This window comes from Camelus bactrianus, chromosome 9 (genome assembly GCF_048773025.1).
Source record: "Camelus bactrianus isolate YW-2024 breed Bactrian camel chromosome 9, ASM4877302v1, whole genome shotgun sequence".
NCBI classification, from domain to species: domain Eukaryota; kingdom Metazoa; phylum Chordata; class Mammalia; order Artiodactyla; family Camelidae; genus Camelus; species Camelus bactrianus.
The window spans coordinates 63155636-63176962 of record NC_133547.1 but is presented as its reverse complement, the minus strand read 5'-3'; the positions used below and the strand labels follow the sequence as shown (position 1 = coordinate 63176962).

At 49.9% G+C, this 21327-nt stretch overlaps 1 long non-coding RNA gene and 1 other non-coding gene across 3 annotated transcripts in view; one reads left to right on the top strand and one right to left on the bottom strand.

Moving 5' to 3' along the window:
• LOC123618951 (uncharacterized) overlaps positions 1-21327 on the bottom strand; it is a 132141-nt gene that overhangs the window by 36456 nt on the left and 74358 nt on the right. The window contains exons 1-2 of one of the 2 annotated variants that reach the window (XR_012509416.1): positions 18758-18854; positions 13529-13675 (exon numbers count right to left, since the gene is read on the bottom strand). This is a non-coding gene — a long non-coding RNA (uncharacterized LOC123618951). Of the gene's footprint in view, positions 1-13528; positions 13676-18757; positions 18855-21327 lie in introns of those variants that run through there. The other variant, XR_006727448.2, reaches the window with a different exon arrangement.
• LOC123618956 (U6 spliceosomal RNA) lies at positions 4039-4145 on the top strand. The gene has a single exon (XR_006727454.1). It is a non-coding gene; the product is annotated as a U6 spliceosomal RNA (small nuclear RNA).

Sequence of the window (21327 nt, the reverse complement as noted above, 5' to 3'; positions counted from 1 at the left end):
CGGGATACGTGGAGCGATGTGAAGCCCTCATCTCACCTCTCCTGGAGTCAAGCAGGTCAGAGCTGGAGGGGCCCTCAGACAATGTCTAGCCCTGTGTTCCCCATCCTGGGAGGAGCTGGCAGTGAGCCCGAGCCAGGAAAATCCTCATTCCCTGTGTGATGGTTATTTGGAGGTGGGGCCTTTGGGAGGTAACAGAGTCATGAGGGTGGGGCCTTGTGATGGGACTATAATCCCCATAGAAAAGCATCTCGCTCTTTGCTCTCCACCAAAGGAGGACACAAAAAGATGGACATCTACAAACCAGGCAGGATGCCCTCCCCAGTTACCAAATCTGCCAGCACCTTGATCTTGGACTTCCCATCTCCAGAACTGTGAGAAATCAGGGTTTGTTACTTAAGCCCCCAGTCTGTGATAATCTGTTACAGCAGCCGGAGCTAAGACATTAACTCAGGCAACCTCTTCATTTTATAGATGCATAGACTGGATCCCAAAGAGGGCAAGTGACTTTTTTCAAACTATGCAAGACCCAGGATATTCCGCCAAACCCTTATCAGTCTGTCTCCCCGTCCCACTCCCTTTCTAAAGGGTCAGAAAGTTCTCCGCCCTTACTGGTGCACCCAGAGAAGGCTTCAGCTACTCCACCCGTCTGCCAAGGCACTGGAATGCTTGTAGTCAGGAGGACTTGAAAGATTTCCTGTTTTCAAAAAGCTGAGATCGAAAAGTGCTGTCATTTTCTTTAAATACATTCTTTTGAATAAAACATCATTCCGGATGCCAGCAGCAAGCTTCGAAACATGTTCAAGATGACATGATTGATAACAAGAAGGCTTTTTCAAGATGTTTCTAATTTCATCTTCCCGGTTAAAGAATGCGAACTCTCTCACATGATGTATGGCCCAATAAGAAGGTGTGCTCTGACCAAAGTTATTTATTTATGCTTCCATCTTTGACAGATGAATATTAACTACCGAGGAAATCATAAAGCCAATTAGTAAAAGCTGAATAATGTCCACGTGAAAACGCGAGCGTGGAAACACAAGTCACTTCTCATCCAAACAGCAGAGCACAGACATTCTCTGCCTTCCTCCGGGAAGCCAGGGCCAGGCCAGGCAGGGCACAGTGGCTCCTCTCCCTCCAAGGTGCCCTCAGGTTGACCATGATGATGTCCAGTCCAGGAGCTGATTCTGGGATGCTCAGGAGAGAGTCACCCTGGCTGTTGAATTCCCCCCATGTGGGGCCTGCAGAAAAAGTGCATCTCTGCCCATCCTGCTACTCAGCCACTGACCTCCAGCACTGAGGGCAGATGAGAAGACCAGGGAGAAGCAGAGCTCCAAAGACAGGCTCTACTTCCAGGGGGAAGTCTACTGCAAGGCAAATGCGGGTAACAAGCCCCCAGTCCCACCTCCTCCTCACCTCCTCCTTTTCCTGTCTGCTCTTTGTGCCAGTGTTGCTCCCAGGAGCTGCATAGTCCACAACTCTTCAGTGAGCACCTACCACGTGCCAGGCACCAGCAACACAAAACACCACCCCTGCTCTCACGGGGCTCCCAGACCAGAAGGAGACTCAGCAGGACCCCTCCAGGGACTCGGGAGGGTGCTCGTATGCTGGGACAATGCTGTTCCCCCCTCCTCGAGTCTGCCTTGTCTCTGAAGCTGAAAAAGGGAGGTGGGGGTGGGGGCTGACGGCAGCTCCCCAAATTAACAAGAGGTTAATTTCCCCCACACATGCTGTGAATGTTGTGCTTTGCCTCCAGAAATGAAGAACAAACCACCTGAGCTTTCACTGGGACGCTGTGAATTATTCTTTTCCCCAGCACCCTGGGCACCAATCTGTCCCCTTGCATTTTGTCACCCATTGCTAATTTTTAAAAATTTCTTGACAACTGCTTGTACCACATTAACATGACGCTACCACAGTGCAATTCAAAAAAGCAGTGGTCTTTCAGGTGTAGAAGGAGGTCCCTCATCACCCTTCTTCCCCTAACATCTTTAGCCAATCATCAGATCTGCCTGGAAACTTTCCTGAAGGTTTTACCCACTGCAAAAACCTTGTCTTTAAAGAGAAAGGCCCCTCTCCAACCTGAACCACCAATGGTACCTAAAAACCTAGCAGGGTTTTCACTTCCCTCTGTCCCAACCCACCTCGCCTTGTCTACTGGCCTCATTAGAGTGTGGAAATAGGTTTTGCATTAAGTCTCCCCTGCCCGCTTGCTGAAGATTCCCAGATGATACAGCTGATTACGAGAAGGCACAGAGGTCAGTTCCAGGGTTGTAGGATCCTAGCATATCTGAGCTGGAAGGAACCTTGGGGACGGTCCCATGCTAGCCCTTGACTGTTTCCTTTTCCAGAGAAGGAAATGCCTCCGCTCACAGCAGCATCAGTGTCGGGGCTGGGGCGGGAACCCCTCTGCTCTTGGCCGCTTGATCATTTCCCCCAAACCACAGCACCCTCCACATTCAAGTTTGCTCACTTTCTGGCCCCAATTTACCAGCCCGGGATTTAACACCCTAAATAAACTGTGCAGAATTCCTAGGAACTCTTCAAGAATCCAGTCCCACATGTGTGATGAAAAACACCAGAAAGTACAGACAAGATGTTCACACGTGCGATTGTGGACAGTACACCTCTAAGCCCCTCCGGACTAAAATCTTTGATATTGTGGGTGATCTGTTCTTCCAGAACAGAGTACACAGAACTTCAATTTCTCCCCAATGTGCACGTAGGACTTTGCAAAGTTACAAACTGTTTCTCATGGCCAAAAGGATCAGTCTCCCTCTACCCCCACCTAACGAAACACAAGAGGTCCAAGAGATCATTTGCAGCCCAAGGAACCCACCATGAAGCTGGATGCAAATCTTGCTCTTCATTAGTCAGCTGGATCTTCTTTGAGAAGGATTTCATCGTAACATGATTTGGATGAACCCAGAGAGTAATATTAAAACCATAAACTATGTAGAAGTACACAGAATGGCAGGCGCAGGAGACAAGTAGGGAACGCTGAATGTTATTACCACGCTCCAAATGTAGTGCCACGATGTCTAACCGCAACTCACCATGTTAACTATCAGACTGTTTAGGCATCTTTACTTCTAGTCGGGAAAATAAAGTTGTCTCCTGTCATGTTGGACAGTCTGAGTATCTATCTTACATCAAAGACAACAAAGTATGTAATTTTGCATGTTCCTGTACCCGTCATTTTAGTACAAAAGGATTTCAAACTCAAATGTAATACTCTTGTTCAGAATGGCATTTGTGAAAATCACAGCAGAGCAGCAAATGAAGATCATTACATGATACATGCAACTTGTCTTGCCTTTTTTTTCCCTAGTAAGACTGAAAGAGAGAAAAAGAGTAGATATTTATCACTGTAAGTCTCTTCCTAAAGTCTGAAGAATTACCCCTTTCAGCATTGCGATTTGGTGATCAGCTCCATAAATATATAATAATCTATTAGTGGGAAATGGGACTTCTTTTATTTGTCATGGAATCTGCAAAGAATGTATCAGCCCGCTGGAATTCTTCACACAGCATGGGTTCTGGGTTTGAGCTTTGATAGTGCACCAGAACCAAAGAAATGGGGCAACGGTGAAATCAACCAGCAGAGAAAGACAAATACTGTATGATCTCACTTATATGTGAAATCTAAAGACATCAAATTCTTAGAAACAGAGAGGAGAATGGTGGTTGCCAGGGGCTTGGGGGAACTGGGGAGGTGTTGGCCCAGGGTACAAATTCCCATTTATAAGACGAATGAAAAAGTTCTTGGGATCTATGCACAGCATGAGGAAGATAGCTGACAATACCACACTGTATCCTTGAATGCAGCTCAAAGAGTAGATCTGAAAGGTCCTCATCACAAAAAAAAGAAATGGCAAGTATGTGAGGTGATGGAGATGTTAACTAACCTTATTGTGGTACTTTTTTTTACAACATATGCGTGTGTCAAATCATCACTTTGTACACCTTAAGATTACACAGTGTTATACATCAATTATATTTCAACAGAGCTGGAAAAAAAAGATAAAGAAAAAAGAAAAAGTGCTTGCTTCGGCAGCACATACACTAAAAGTGAAACGATACAGACAAGATTGGCATGGCCCCTGCACAAGGATGACATGCAAATTCACGAAGCATAGACACTAACTACTGTACATAAAATAGATGAACAACAAGGTCCTACCATACAGCACAGGGAACTATAGTCAATATCTTCTAATGGCCTCTAATGAAAAAGAACATAGAAAGGAATACATAGATGTATAAGTGAATCACTATGCTGTACACCAGAAATCAACACAACATTATAAATCAACTATACTTCAATTTAAAAAAAAAAGAGAAAAAAACGAGATGGAGGTGAGTGTCAGATGACAAGGCGAAAGTATGTGGCTATTACGACTTAAGCATTGAAACTAGGGGAACTTCTACTTATGGTTCTGCCACTTACTAGGTTTATATCTTGTGGCAAGTTACTTAATACCCGGCTACGCTTCCAATTTCTTGGTTCTAAAACCAGGATAATGATAACAATACCTCCTTCATAGACTTGTGGAAATAAACGACTCATAAACCTTAGCCAGTAGGTCCTGGATCATAGTAAATACTCAATACATGTTAGCTCTTTCTCTCTTCCTAACACCTAAGGAGTCCTTTTTCCCTGGCTCCTAATTTGTCTTTGATATCTTCTCCTTTGGCTTTTCAAACAGGAAAGTTGTCACATCTCATGAAATTATCGGGTCAAAATCTACACGCGTGGTTAAGATTATTAATGATTCCAAATTGCCCTTCAAAAACACTGATATATTTTACATTCCGTATGCACACAATGCTGACAAGTGAGACCAATAAGTAATTTCAAAGACCATGAAAACCTTACTAAGTGCACAGAAGCGTTTGTGTATTTATTTTCAGTGATAGAAAATGTAATTATTTTGACAGCTATGAGAATTGTTCATATATATATATATATACACATATGAAAAAACTATCTCGGTTACTCCACTCCAAAAAAAAAAAAAAAAAGAATGGGGCAACAATACCAAGCCCCTCAACCTCTCTCCCTTCATTCATTTGTCTTGACCTCACCAATATTTCCCTGAGGAATAGAGGCCATCCATCCATCAAGTTCCTTCATTGTTCCTTATCAAATCCACCCTTTCCTTTTTCCTTCTACTCACTGCTCAGAAGAGACTCTGTGCTTCCCACAGACTGGTCACTGCACGTATCTCTGGACCTCGCTGTCTCTAGCCTCTGATCTGCCTCCAAATGTTCACGTGTCCAGATCTCCCTCCCTGCGTCCTGCATCACCCACGACTCCCTCCCTGTCCCCGCAGCATCAGTACAAAAACACACACCTGAGCCTCCAATCTTGCACCCAGAACTCTCTCTTGTCCCCACACCCCCATCTTCTTCTCAGAAGATGTCCTCACTCCAGCTCTGCTCCTGTACCACCTGCTCACGAACAACCCACTCCACTGGGGCTTCCACCCCCACAGCTCCATGGAAACCACCTCTTCTAAAGTTACCACAGAATCTCCTTCTCTGCTCGGATCTGAATGTTGGTACGCCTAGCGCTTAGCCCCCACCCGCTCAACACTGACCATACCTGAGCACGCAGCCCCAACAGCTTTAACTGCAGGCCCCTGCACCCTGCCTTCCCTGGTCGCTGGAGTGTGCTCAGCTCACACAGGCAGACCAGACGTGCCTGCCAGGTGTTGGTACCTCCTGGAAGCAGCTCTCAACCCATGGCTGATAGGAATTGGTGGATAAATGCCCTAGTCCCTCGCTATTTTGGAGGGATAATCTTGAGGCATGTTCTACAGTATCTACCAGAGTTCCCACCCTGGGTTGAGCCCTGATATGATTATTTAATGCTCTCTTGGTTAGGGGTTGCTATGGACTGAGTTGTGCACCCCCCTCCAAATCCGTATGTTGACGTCCCAACCCCAATGTGATAGTATTTGGAGATGGGGTCTTTGGGAGGTAGTTTGGTTTGGATGAGGTCATGAGGGTGGGGCCCTCCTGATGGACTTAGTGTCCTTATAAGAAGAGACACCAGGTGTATCTCTCTCTCCCACTCTCCCTCTTCCGCTCCCTCCCCCCTTGTAAGGACACAGTAAGGAGGTGGCCGTCCATAAGCCAGGAAGAGAGCTTTCATGCATCATGCTGGCATCTTGAACTCAGAACTTCCAGCCTCCACAACTGTGAGAAATAAACTGCTGTTGTTTAAGCCCTCCTTTCTATGGTATTTTGTTATAGTAGCCTGAGCTAAGACAGGGTTAGGAGAAACAGAGACTGAAGAGACTAAAGCCCCCTGGTTCAAGGGGCGAGGTCCAGCCTGGAGATATGAACCCATGAGGGACATAGACAAATTGATGAAGCAATAAAAGGGGGAAAGATACTTTCTATCTCACAGGGTGATGGTGAGGAAGGAAGGAGATGCCTCACATCCTCTGCTCAGCTCTGTGCCAGGGCATGTAGCAAAGGCTTGGTAAGTGGGACTGTTCTTACTGTTCTTATGTGCAGAAGGTGGATACATTCTTAGAATTATAAAATCTCAGATAGACCATCCAGGTCCTTTGCAGATAGGGAAACCAAGGCTAAGGCAGGAGGACTGACTTGCCTGGCATTTCTCTGCCACGAAAGATTGTTTTCACAAGATTTATAGACCCACAAATAAGAAGGAAGGTGAAATTTAACTGTAATTTGATATTCAGTTAGACAGGAGGGCACCAGTCAACCTTCTCAATGCCAAGGCCAATGAGCTTTGGTCCTGATCTTGCAACTGCTTCCCTCGCCCGATGCTGCCAGCCTCTCCTCCTACAGAAACTCTCCTGACTTGGTTTCCATGAAGTGATGCTCTCCTGACTTTCTAGCAAGGAAGAGAGAGAAGAAAATAAAGTCTCTTCTGAGAAAGTGACTTAGGGTGGGTTCCCAAGAAGCAGAGCCCGTGGCGGGATGGGGATGCCCTGAGTCAGAGGGGAGGGCTCTCGGGATGCGGGCAGTGAGGGAAGCAGGACGGAGCAGGAGCTGAGAAGGATGTGACCTCGCGCAGAGGCTAGCCTGCTCCCGCGGGCAGCTCTGGAGCATGGGTTGCACCAAAAGTCGGTCCCACCTCGCAGAAGGAGACCAGCCCCGGGTGCCCCGGTCAGTCAGTCAGTCAATGGAGCCCGCAGCCGGGGCAGCTGCTCATTGGGAAGCTCCTGTCTGACTGAGCACAAGTCTGCAGAGAATGGGGGCAGCTGTGAGTCATTAGCACCCAATACTCACAGCAGCTGGGAAAGCCTCAGTTACACTGGAAGGAAGGGAGGAAGGGAGGAGGGAGGGAGGGAGGTTGCATTAAGTGATCACCAGAGAAGTGCTCGAGGGGCAATAATAATTCTCATTATTGCAATCCTCCTGGAAAGCCAACCAGGTCAGTAGGTAGGTGTTACTAGCTTCAGTTTATTGATGTGGGAAACAGGGGGAATTTGTCTGAGATTTGGAAGGAGGAATGAAATGATCCCCCATCCCCAGAAAATGACCCACCAATGTGAGAAAGTGTCAGATTATTCACTTTTGAAGAGCAGCCTACAGATCCCAAAAGGACCTCAACAAACCCTGACCCTGGGATGAAGGAGCAAGTATCTGAGACCTCAATTTCTGGTACTACTTCACCTTTCTCGGCCTCAGGTTCCAAGTCTGTATAATGGGTGGGACATTGACTGTCGCAGCCTGCGTGATGGTCTCCAACAGCAGCTACATCCTAAGCTCTGGACCCTGTGAATGTTCCCTCACACAGCAAAAGGGACTTTGCAGATGTAACTAAACTAAGGATTTTGAGATGGGAGATTATCTTGGATTATCCAAGTGAATTCTAGATAAAACCACAAATATCCATATAGAGGGAAGGAGAGGGAGATTTGACACAGAAAAGAAAGCCAAGTGAGCACAGAAGATTCAGAGAAAGAGGATGCTAAGTGCCCGGCTTTGAAGAAGGAGGCCACAAGCCAAAGGAGGCAGGAGGACTCCAGAAGGTGGAACAGCAAGGAAGTGGATTCCTTCCCTGAGCCTCCAGAAGGAACGACCTCGCCAACATGTTGACCCTCAGCCCCAAAGACTCTCTGAGCCCCTGACTTCCAGAACTGAGGATAACTTTGTATTGTTTTGAGCCACTGAGTTTGTGGTCATTGGTTATGGCAGCACTCAAGATCGTTTCCTTCTTAGGAAAACTGTGGAACAGACTACATCTTCCCCAGGCCCAGGGTGGGGCCAGGCTGCTAGTGGAGACTTGGGGGATTGGGGAGTGTCGGGGGTTATAGCTCTAGTTCCCCAAATCACAGCTGCTGGAACCCTGTCTTCCTGGGAAGCTTCCTGGGTGTTCTCACAGCACGACCTCCCCCTCGGCCAGGAACAGGCACCGGGGAAGGATGGAATTCAGGAAACGTCTGTTCGATTGGCTTTGAAACTGGGTGTTTGCAGATCAGGCATCCTGAGCGTGAATAAGGCTGAGTCTGGAACTGGGCCAGTAATGGCGGCTGTGACCTACAGGAGGGTGTGCAGGCCTGGAATGTGTGTGTTGTCCCGACGAACAAATGCTTCTAACACTCAGGCTGCTTCACGGGGCCCCAGATCCCCAGATAGAGAAGGACGTGGGGTATAGGGAGGGGAGCTGTCCCCCCACCTCTGCCACCTATTTGCCCTGTGACTTTAGACAAGTCCCCCCAGCCCTGCTCTCTGGGTCTTTACCTCCAGGCTGAGACAGGAGTGGGTGAACTGGGTGATCTGGGGAGACTGCCTTCTTTGACACTGGGTAGTTTCAGATTCCTGGTAAGGCTCGCAGCCAGGCAGGCTGACCCCACTGGACACTCAAGATTTAGAGGATCACAGAGCCAAAGGCTCAAGAAAAGCAAATCCCAGGGCCTCCCAAAGACAATTAGAGAGGCAGGACAGAGAATGTACTGTTAAAATATTGTGTCTAAAAACGTATCGAGGCAGCTACAAAATGCATACTGCATTTGTATCCCAAACCAACAGAAATGGAGTGGAGAGATCAGCCCTTAAGCAGATACATTTACAGAGACAGGAGTAAATCTTCCTCCAGCAGCCTTTGTTAGTCAGAAAACACTTAAATTGAGCATCAGGGAAGTAAGGTGATCGGAAAGGGGTCAGGGGCCCCAGAAGCGTCTCAATGACTGCACTGCCGAGGGATCTTCCCAAACTCCATCTCAGCAGCCTGGGAAGAGAGAGGCCTCTTAACCAGAGTGGAGTGATCGGGAGGTGTTACTGTCATTTACAGGCCCCCCCGTGGCAGGCTGAGGTGGCTGAACTTGGAGAGCGAAGCCACGTGCTCAAGGTCAGGAAGCTACAGAGCAGCCGAGATGAGATTCACAGTCAGGACTGTTGAACCCCAATCCCCCAAGTTCTGAGCCACCAGGGAAGAACTGTGGAGATGAATTCAGATGATGTTCCTTAGAGCAGGCCAACGTCAGTCATTAACTGAAAGTCCTGGAGGTTCTGGGCACATGTCTAAACTTCGTAATGGTCATGGGAAAAGGAAGTTATCATGCTGGTCCAAAAGCCAAATGTCTATTGCTCTAACGAGGACAAAAAACAAGGATGGAAGGACCAAGCACGGCCTAGACTGGTCCTTCACGTACCTCCAAGGCCAACAGGCACTGGCTTGCTCCCAGGAAGGACTTTTTATAAGTCAGAGCTGAAAGTGGAATGGGCTGCCACAGAGGTAGTGAGTCTCCCATCACTGGGGCTATTCAAACAGGAGGTCTTTCCAAACCGCAGACTTGACAACATCAACATCCCTCTTGGTGTTTCAAGCCTTTCCCATCTGCCCCTGCCAACTCCCAGTCTCAGGCACACCCCTTTTCCACCAGCATCTTCTCCACAGCCCCAAACTTTTCATCTGTCTGTCTTTGACCACACTGCCTCCTCTGCTGAAATGTCCATGAGCTCTTTCTATACCTCAGGTCTCCAAAATACTTTTATAGATCTGTTCAAATGCTTCTCCTTGACCAGTCACACCCCAAGCCGTTTTGGGGACCTTTCCTCTACGCTCCCCTGCAACTGACTTTATTTGCCTCCTTCTGTGCCTCTCTGGTGGCCAGCTAATAGCTATGCCTCTGTTCCCCCATCACCAGCACCACACAAAACTCTAAGTAGGCCCCCATTAATGGGTTTTGCATGAAAGTAACCAGCTTCTGTGGTTTGCCTTGTTAAGCCAAGCTTGCTGCCTTCTTGCCTTCCCAGAGAGAAAATCCATGCCCTGGCACGCCCACAGCCCTGCCCCACCAACCTGAAAACTCTAGGCCCGCAGGGGGAAGGCCAGGAAGCCTGTGGTTCATAGCTAATCAGGTCGTCTTTGAAGCTAAGACCGTAACAATTTTACTTAAAAATTTTTTTTAAATTTAAAACTCAAGGAAGAAATCATCAGGAAGCTCAGTTAGAGGCCTCTGGGCTCAAAAATCGTGAAAGGCAGTGATATTTAAAAAATAAGAATACTTTCCCAGTTCTCAAGGGGCACACTGAGGTTCTGGGGTGTCCGGCCATTTGCATCCCATCCCCCATGAACATTATAACACATCTCCCCAGCCTTGCTCTGAATCTCTGCTGTTCAAACACTGAAGACAATTCTCTAGCACGTGGCCATGCGGACCAGATGGTGAACGTTTCTTCTGGCAGGACACAGTCCCTCCCCTTCCTCAGAATGGGACTGCAGGGGGCTGGCTCTCGATTGAGAACCCACTGATGGACGGAAGTCACAGCCCTCCTCTTCCCAGGAATTACACGTGGAGAGCTGTCCAGGGCCCCCGGGTTTTAAACCATCTTCTCCTAGGATCCCTGGCACAGGGATTCAGAGGGTCCCCAGGGGGCGGTATTTCAGGCCAGGGCCCTCCTTTGGTGGCCTTGCCCAGGAAGCCTGCTGGTGGATTGGGCGGGGAGCAAACACAGGGGAGTTTTCCCAGGTCTGCCTTAAGGCAGTGCAGTTTTTAAATCCTCATACACCAAAAATTGATACAGAATTGTACATTGACTATACTGCAATTAAAAAAAAGCTCTAAACCAACCAATCAATCCTTGTGAGCAGTGATCCCAGGAAGTCACTGGGAAGTTAACACAGCAAGAAGCACAAACAGCCTGCTCTTGGCAGAGAAATTGCTGGAGAAGTTCAGGCAGAGGACCAGTTGGTTCCGAAGAGGAAATGCACAGCTGCAATCTGGTCCCCAATCTGACCAGCCAGCCTCCCACAGGCATCCCAGTTCTTCCAGTCGGAGGGAGGAGGATGCCAGCCCACCAGCTTTAATCACTCCTTTGGGAAAAAACCCTTCACATGAGGGACTGTACGAACTCCTCTGCCTCTCTCTTCTCCGCCTTTGCAAGACAAAGCAGAAGGCCATTTATCACCCATGCTGGGGTCTGCTTATGTGTATTGGTCAGAAGAGGCCAAGGTATGCAGCTGTAACAACTAGCCCCCACTTTCAGCGGCTCACCTCAACAAAGATTTTGTCATTTGTACTGTATGTTCAGGGCAGGAGAAGGGAAGGCAGCAAATCACACACTAGCCCTTAAAATTCCCGCCCAGAGTGACACACATACCTCCCCTTACATTTCATGAGCCCCAGGTAAGTCAGAGTTCCCACCTAACCTTAACAGGTCAGAGAAGTATAATCCCACCATTTGCCCAGAGGTCAACAGAAAATATTTGGTGAACAGCATGAAGAACTACAGCAGCTTAATAGTAATAACAATAACAAGGATAAAATACTCAAAGAAGCTGACGTTTACTGGTATTTACCATATACCAGGCATTGGGCAAAGTGCTTTCCATCCTTCATCCCATTAATATTCACAACAGGCAGATGTTAATACTAGCCTGAATTTACAGATGAGGAAATGGAGACTCATGAATTCCAGGTGCTTGCCTGAGGTCAGCTGATTGGAAAATTGTGGATCTGGGACTCGAACCCAGGGCTCTAAGGCTCATCAGACTATGCTTTAACCACTCGACTATCCTGCTCCCATATATTCAGTGCCCTTCAGAATGGTGAAAAGGCAACTACACCGACTTTGAGACAGAAACATTACTTTCTTGTTTTATCCAGTCACGTGTAGAAGGTGGTCTCCAGGTCCAGGAACAAAATGATTTGTCTACCATCCAACCAGCCTGCCCGTGGCATGCCAGACCCCATACCAGGCAGCTGTTAATTGTTGTCTCCCCTAATTCTTAACATGCACCTGGCAGGTAGGTCTCACTGTCCCCATTTTGCAGTTAGGTAACTCGAGGCACACAACTAATTACAGCAGAGTTTTAAACCCCTATCTGGCTGGTTCTGAGACTTGTGATGACCAAGGAAGACCTCTTCGTGGGGAGGTCATCCCAGGTAGGTGTGTGACTGGAGAGGACTGGCCGGGGAGGGGGAAGGGGGGGAGGAGAGAGGGGAGTCCCTGAGTCCATACAAATGTGGGTGTGCTTTTCCAGCCCAGCCCCTTCCTTTCTCACTCCAGAGGGAGTGAACCTTAGGCAGGGTGGCCTCAGCCAAGTTGTTAAAAGTCCCCACTGGCAACTCCTCCCTCTTGGGTCTTGGAGTAAGGCATCTCTACCTCTAAGAGTCTTCTTGGGAAGACAAAACATTAAGGCCCTGCCAGTGCAGTACAGGGATAGCACTTGTCTTTGGAGCTCAGTACAAATACCCTCTCTACCACTTTGAAGCTGTGTGACTTTGGGCAAGTCACTTAAACTCTCTGAGCCCTGGTTGCCACAAAATGACAAGGTTGGGCTGAATCTTCCTGAGAATTCATCCCTGATCATGTTTTAGGAACTCATGAAGCGCTGATGAACTGCAGAAAAGGTCCTGGAGTGAAAAAAGGGACGTGGGGGAGTCAGGGAATGAAACTCCAAGGGAAGGGGGAAGGCAGCTGATGGTTAGGAGCCACCCCTGTGGGTTGGGGTAGCACTGAGCGCTTGACCGTCATTGCTACTTGTGGTTCCCTCTCCCACCTGCTGAGAGATGAGCTCGTATTATCCAGACAGGAATCAATAGAGCAGGACTAGCACCCAGGCCAGAAAGACCCAAGTATGTCCTCAAGAGCAGACAGGTGAGTGTGTTTGCAGGGGAAGGATTCTGAATGATCTCTTCCCCACTTCTTTTGGTTTTCACTCTAATCACAAAAGTCCTACAAACTTATACTAAATTCTAACAATGTTTATATTTTAAGTGAGCATCTTATCCCCTCCTGGCTAATTCTGCTCCAAACGGGTAAGCTCTATTAACGTTTTCATGAGGTTCCTTCCAAGTTTTTTCTACACCTCTACATAGGATTATACAAAGTAGGATTTGTTCATCATTTATTTACGGCCTGCTGACAACGGTAATAATAGGCACATTTATCAAGCACTTCCTGAGGCCAGGTTCTGCACCAGGTGTCCTCAGACAGTGGTGAACAAGAGACCCGGCTCCTGCTCCGGTGGGACTTCGGAAACACTCTGCAACTTGCCATATCCCCGACTCACCAAGTTACCAGTCACCCCACTTACCCCACTTACATCCTGGGCTGTCGTCCAAATCATCGGGTCTACCACACTTTCAAAACGGAAAATCTCGTTGCGTTTTAGAATTAGATTGCCCTTGACTCAGTCAATCCTGTACTGATGAATGTTTAGGTTATTCCCAATTTTTTGTTCCTACAAAAAGAAAAAAAAAACCACATTTTTAATGTACCCCATGCTGGCATTTACAAACATTTTATAGATTCCTTGAATGGAAATGTTTATTTTCTCTGGGCAATAGTCTTTTCAAGGTAGGAAGCAGGAGCTGGGACGTTTTGGCCTTGAGGGAGCAGGTGGCAGATTCAAGCAGGACTGGGGGGCGTCCTCTACCCCTGAGGGGATTAAGCAGGAAAAGTGGCCGAGGTTCCCCCTTTCCTTCTCTGCAGAACTGAAGTCTCAATAGAAAGGGTACATCCTGACCTTGAAAATTCCCCTTCAATCCTTTCTGATGTCCCGTGAATGGGCGCATCATCTGCTCACCAGGATAAGTGGCCTCCGTCCACTGAGATGAGGAGGAAGGCGTAACCAGGAGGAGGATCAGGTTCGGGCGGAGGATACACAGCAGCTGCTGGTACCACAAAGTGCTGGAGCTGCTGACATGGGCTCCATGCCCTGAAGCCCAGGAAACCCAATGCCAGCTCTCTGGTCCCCCAGGGCCAGGCTCAAGGGGGACAACTCTGTTTCCCGCACCGGCGGTTACACTGAACCTGACTCTGTGCTTGGTGCTCAATCCACACCCCCTGGAATGGCCTGGTTACTGACAAGAGTTAATTACACCCAGAATGCGCACGTGGTGGCTGGGCCCTTGGAAGGGACCATCCTCCCCAAGGAAAGGGACCTGTGATCCTGGAAGGAAGAAATAGCCAATGAGGTGCTGTGGGAGTCCTTCCAACTATTACAGCAACAGGAGTGGGTGTGAGGAGGCATTCTGGAGCAAGCGAGCCCACGAGTGGGATGGAGGAGTGGGGAGAACTTGGATAAACACAGAAAGGAGGGGAGGGCGGGCCAGGCAGACAAAGATAAAAATCCTAAAGCGGTGCCAGGCGCCTCATCTGTGCTATGCAGGGACGTGCTAGAGCCACCTCTGGCCACTCGAGGAGAGCCACTGTGTGTCCCCAGACCCGACATACAGCTTGAAACCACGGGAGTCCTTGCCCCATGGCAATCAGCAAACACTGTAAACCAGGACTTCTGTTTTTCAGCTGGTTTCCCTGCATGTGACTGTGTAAGTGCACTCTGTTATTACAGAAATCCGCAAAAGCGTGTAAGCAGGAGGATGACCCGGTCACGTGTGCATTTGTAAAGGGGTCGCTCTGGGGTCAGTGTGGGGGGCAGAGTTTGGGACAGGAATGGAAGCAAAGAGACAGCAAGGAGGCTCCTCCAGCTGTCCAGACAAGTGACAACGTGGAAAGGAGCCAAGGGGACAGATTCTATTCAAGAGGGAGACTTGCCTTGGCGACTGGTGGGATGTGGGGCCGGGGGTGGGGGAGAAGGGAAGCGCCAAGGCTGTTTGAGCTTAAATGATGAAAAGCCTTTCTTCACTTGGCAAATGTCTGGCCTTCTCCACCTGATCGCCCACCTTCCCAGAGGAGAAGATATGTGGGGTTGTTTCTCAAAAAGTGCAAGGGACTGGTCTGGTGCAGGCTGGCAGGAGAAGGGGAGATCTCACCCTTAGCCCAAGGGCCGGAATTTCCTCCTCTACCACCTCTTCTCCTTTCCTTATCTTCTCTTCCTCTCTCTCCTCTCCCTCCTCCTCACTCTGCATCAAAGCCCTCATAAATCTGAGGCAAAGATATTCATGAGCCCAGCCCCGGTCCCTAGCCAACAGCTGCCCCAGCGCTGCCAGTCCAGCCCCATCATTTGCATCTCCAGCCCCACAGACACAGACACCCAAGGTTTGTGGGTAGTGCCTGCCCTTAAATCTCCGCCAGACATATTTCTGAAATAATCCTCTCCCTGTGCTGTCTGCCTTGGGGCATAAAATCTGGGAAATTTGAGGAAAAAGATATGGGCTGGCTATAGAGAAAGAGCACTGGCTGCAGAGTCAGACAGACATTGTGGGGGAGCTTGGCTCTGTCCCTGGAACCTCTCAGAACCTCAGTCTCCTCCTCTGAAAAATGGAGCTGCACTCTCCAGCTCAGAGGATTGTTGTGAGAATGAAATGGAGTGGAGGGGTGGGGTGGGCCTCCCACATGGAGCCTGACAGCAGCAGGCACCCACTCCGTGTAGTTGGTCAGGGGAGAGAGTGTGGATTCAGGAGACAGCCAGGCCTGGAGTCTGGCCAATTAATTCCTCCCGCTGGCTCTGTGGTGTGAGCCTCTCGGCTATTTACCTAACCTCTGTGGACTATAATCTCCACCTTCATGGTTATTGTCTTCAGCTAGCCAGTTAGCCTCCATGCCTCTGAGGCCTTATCTGTAAAATGGGGCAATGCTGTCTGCTCCTCACAGAGTTTAGGTGAAACCCAGGTTCACATAAAAGAGCTCTGAGAAGCCTTCACACTATGCAAATAAATGCAAGCTATAATTCAAAACAGAAATCTTTTCTGTATTTTGGCTGAGGGAGGAAGAATATGTAAGGCATAGACAACACTATTTGCTGCTGTTCCCAAGCCCAGACCACTAACACCAGCAAATGCCCGTCATGTCGACACCCCGAGCGCATATCTGCTGACGCCCTACTATCCAGTCACTGGATGCACAGATGTGAATGCACAGCCCCGATGCTCGGGGCCCCACACCCTGGACCACACCGACAGTGGACAAGTTACACCAACCAGCACGTCAGCCAGAGGACAGAGCCAGATGCCTCAGGAGCACAGAGCAGGGCAGCTAACTTCAGAGAAGCCGACCCAGGACAGCCTGAGCTGTTAACCAGGGAACAGAGATGTTAGCGTAGTGGGCAGAAGGAACAGCAGATGCGTCATGGTTTGGGTTCCCTCGAAAAGCAGACCCTGAGATTAGAATTTGGGTATGAGGGGTGACTTTGGAGGTAATCCAGGGAAGTAAGACAGTCGTCAGCTCGGGCTGCTACAACAAATTACCATAGCTGGAGCGGTTTATGAACAACAGAAACTGATTTCTCACAGTGCTGGAGGCTATAAGTCCCAGGTGAGGGTGCCTGGTTGGGGCCTGGTAAGAACTCGCTCCCAGGCTGCAGAATGCCAACCTCTCACGTGGCAGAGAGCAGAGGGAGGGAGCAAGCTCTCTCAGGACTCTTACAAGGGCACTAATCCCATTCATAGGGGCTCCATCCCACAACCTAATCATCTCCCCAAGCCCCACCTCCTAACCCCATCGCATGGAGGGGGAGGGTTCCAACATACAAAGTGGGGGTGACAAACATGCAGGGGAGAGAGGGAGGCATTAACAAGTGGGTCACTGTGGAGGCAGGACACAGCCCCCTAGGACCCCGCCGGGAGCTTGTGGACAGCACACCTTGGAATTGTCCCCTTGCAACCCTTAGAGGCTGGATATTTAGTCTCCAATTCCGGCTCCTCACTGATTGCAGGTGATCCCTAAAACATTCCCCTCCTCACCCCTCCAGCCCCATGGCTTGCCTACTCTTAAGCAGGCAGAGCATCCTCCTGTGACCCCACGTTCTTGAGGTCCAGAGCCACCTGAGATATGGAACTGTCCACCACAGATGCAGGTGCCCTGGAGGGAGATGGAGGGAATAGGGGCAGGGCATTGACAATATGCAAACATGCGGTGCAGTGAGTGGTCCAACTGGGGGACCCCAAGTTCTGTAGGCCAGGCCCCAGGATAGAGGGGTGAGTGAGAACACACGTGAGAGAGTGCAGAGGTTTTGAAAGCATAATGCATTTCAGAGCTTGGACTCTGTCCCGGAAGTAGTTGGGAGCCATGGGAGGGATTCGAGGGAGAGCACGTAGCAAGGCCATAGCCATGATTTACACAGACCCCTCTGGTGGCCTTCTGGAAAATAGATGGCAGCCCGAAAGCCTGGAGGCAGACCAGTCAGAGGAGAGAGGGGAGTGTCAGAAGAATTGAAGCCAGAGAGGATGAAAAAGAATTGAAGCCAGAGAGGATGAAACACACCCCCACCGCCCATCCTCCAGACCTGAATGGAGGCCTCTCTGGCCCCTCCTTCTTGGCCCCCAGGCCTCCACCTTGGCCTCACCCTTCCTGTGGGCAGAGCCCACATCAGCAGCCCCGGGCCGACCCTGGGCCCACCAAGCAGCAGGCCTCTCTGCTCCAGGCCCCTTGTGATGCCGTTCTTGTGCCCTGCCTCAGTTTCCCTGCCCAGACCCCACTTCTGAGGAGTCACTGACACTCGGCCCCACACCTGGTCCTAACACCTGAGCCCAGGTGTGGACAGAGGAGGGGAGCTGCTAGACAGTCACGGGTGTAGAGAAGGTTCTAACTCAGTTCAAGAGTCTGCTAGCTCCCCAGACCTGAAGTGTGGGAAGCCCGCACTCCTGGGAAGGCGCAAAGGTAAAAAGTCCCTTTCACCGCACGGAGCCTGTGCTTTTGCTTTCTGTCACCAGCCATAAGGGGCCAAGCCCTTCCCAGGTGCCAGGTGCTGTGCTACCTCGGAAAGCCAGGGCCCCCACTTCAGTGTCCTTTCGTACAGTCGCCGAGCATCAGTCCTGTGAGGACAGCCAGAGATGTGGGGCGAGGACTGGCCTGGCAGGGGGCTGACGGGACCTGCCGGAGGCCCTAAGGGGCCACACCAGCTGGAGCCCCCTCCTGCCCTTCCTCCTGCCCGGACCTCGCCTGTTGGATCACTGTGCCCCTGCACAAGCCTAAGGCCCCCACCTCCCCTCTCCCCAGTGTCCCCTGCAGAGACAGTGATCCCACCTCCCTTCCCTGTGTCCCCAGAACCCTTCTCTTGGCTCAGGGAAGCTGCCTTGTCAAGCCCTTTCTTTCTTACCATAAAAGTCCCGCCTTTCCTTTTTATCCTTTAATAAGGTTACAGCAGTACGGGGGGAGGTGGATTTTGGCCTCAGGCTACATCTGCCCTTCATTTAAAACCACCCTGACTCCCACAAGGCTGGAAAACAAGTCTCTGAGCCTCTCTTTTATAGTCTTTGTTAGATCCAAATCCAGAGTTATTTTTACTAACAGATTGTATCAGCCTGGAGCCCATCTGCCCCCAGAAACTGACCCTCTTGCTTAAAAAGCAGACCTTCCCTGCTGCACACCAACCACCCCAACTTCTGCCCAGCCCAGGCTCCTGGGAGCAGCCTCAACTTACAAATGCCTTTTAAGAAAACCTTTTCTGTCCTTTGGAAGTTTCAGAATCCCTCCACCGCCGCTTAAACCTGCAGCATCCAAGTTCTCGTCATTCTCGCGCAGGCATGCAGTTTCAGAATAGAAAATGTGTTTTTATTTTCCACTAAAAATATACGGAGGGGGAAGTTTATTGTTGTCTTAATTACACTGGGTCGCTTGGCAAAGAGCGTCTGGACAAAGGCAATGCATGTTTAAAGGAGAAACTCTCGTTTTCAACAGAATAAAAAGAGCACCTCCAACCCAGCAGCGCTCAGAGGGAGATTTCCTCCCCTCTCCTGGTGCTACCGGGGCCCTGACAGTCTTCTGCTGTTATTAATTTACCAGGCTGGGCCCAGACCTCCAGGCCAGGCCCGCCTGCCTGAGAGGCAGAGCTAAAAACAGCTCCAGCCTCTGAGAAGGGCCAGCTGAGCGGCTAATAGCTCAGCTTTCTCCTTGCCCTCCCCGCTGACTCCACGCGGGAGGCAGGCAGCGTGGAGAGCAAAGGCGAGCTTTGAGTTGGAGAGAAGGAAAAGAGGAAGGCTGTTTGCAGGTGTGGAAACAAAATTGTCCAGGCAACCGAGGGAAAAATGCCTCTGGGCAGCCGCTGGCACAGGTGCACCTCCGTTTTGCACGGGGCGCACGCGGCAAGAGGAGGAGGGGTTTGTGAGCACGGTGAGGGGTGCTGCTTGCATTTGGAGCCCAGAAGCCAACTGGGGTGTTATTACTCCATCCCGTGCACCAGTCACAAAGGAGCCCTGGCCAAGGCTGTGAGGTTTCTCATTTTGAAAGTTAGCGCTGGCTAATGGGTTTCCTTAGATCCTTTTGTATATTTCATTTGGGCCAGGATGGGGAGGGAGGAAGTATTAATTATGCACATCTGGCTGAAAGTTACACAGACCTCCATTCATCTCTGCATTCCCTTAGCCCACATTTATTATTAAAAATCATTGCACCATTTAGTGGCCTTCCATTTCGGACCAGGTGCTGCGATAAGCACTTGACCATGGGTACCTGATTCAGGCCTCGCAGCTTCTCTGTAACATAGACATTACCACCCCCATTTTATTGATAAGAAAACAGGCTTAGGAAAGGACAGTGACTTGCCCTAGCCTGTAAGAGCAGAGGTTCAAAGCCAGACCTGTTCGACTCCAGAGTCCAAGCTCTTAACCCTGAGGATCTCCTGCCTCCCTGTGTGGGTCTCTGTACCCAGCCTTGGAGTAGGGCTGGAATAAATGTTTGGTGAACTGAATGTTTCTGGAACGACATATTATGGGTCCAGCCTGGATGTATAGGTACCGAAAGCTGGATTCTGTCCTCGCCTCTCAATGTAAGACGCTTCCTGGGCAGAGAGGACAGCAAAGGGCAGCAGAGACCTCAGGCTGAGTGAGCCTCTGCCCGGGGCCAAGAAGTGGGCTGGCTGGGGGTACACTGTTAGCAAAAGTGATGCCATTTCTCTACGCCTCCTGTGACCACACCCTCTGTAATGTGATTCAGCAGCTCCTTGGATTTTAAGACAGTGTCTCTTTCCCCCTCCTTGAATCTGAGCTGGTCTTGTGACTTGCTTTCATTAATAGAATGTGGAGGAAGTGCCGGACAGGGCCTAGGCCACGATCATGTGACAGCCCCCCCGGCCTGCTTTGGATTAGAGACAAGCGTCCCAGTCACCCTCTTGACCCTAAGCCATAGTCATCCAGCCATCAAATAATGAGGCCACCAGAGACCAATCTACCTCCAGCCAACCTGGCACCTGACCACAGACAGGTGAGGAGTCCAGCCAAGATCAGAACTGCCCAGTGGTCCCCAAAGAATCGTGACCAACCTATAGAATCATGAGCTAAGTAAATGCTGGCTATTTAAGGCACCAGGTTTGGGGGTGGCCTATTACCCAGTGAAAGCTAACTGATGCATTGCTCTCATTTACTAGAGCCACAGGACATGTGATCAGGGGCAGGAACAGCCCTGATGCTCCAGGACCTGCCAGAGTCAGGCTGTTGAATCAAGGATGTTTCTGGACCCCTGGGTCTCGCCAATAGTCTCTTGTTAGTTTCTTTGCTATCTCTTCCCCTTTGGATCTAATTTTAAAAGGAAGGAAAGATCACAGATGGAAGGCAGAGGAGGGAGGCAAAGGTCTCTCAGTGGAGGGAAGGAACGTGATGCCATGAGTTCGGTGTCCCGATCCCTCTAACTCCCACACATGTCACAGTCTGTGCCCCAGTTCTTTTCACCCGTGTGACGTCAGCCTTTTGCAGCATACACGCGTCAGAGAAGATGCTGTGTGAGGAAGCTCTGCGACCATGGGAAGAGGAAAAGCAGAGCCAGAGACCCCAGAACTCCGCCCTGTGTGAGTTTCCTAGGGCTGCCGTAAGAAGCCAGCGCAGACTCCGTGGCCTCAAATAACATGAATGTGCTCTCTCCCAGGTCTAGGGGTCAGATGTACACAGCCAAAGTGCCAGCACGGTTCCTTCTGGAGACTCGGGAAGGACCCCTTCCGGGCCTTCTCTTAGCTTCTGGGGGTTCTTGGCAACCTTGGTATCTCTGGCTTGTAGCTGTGTC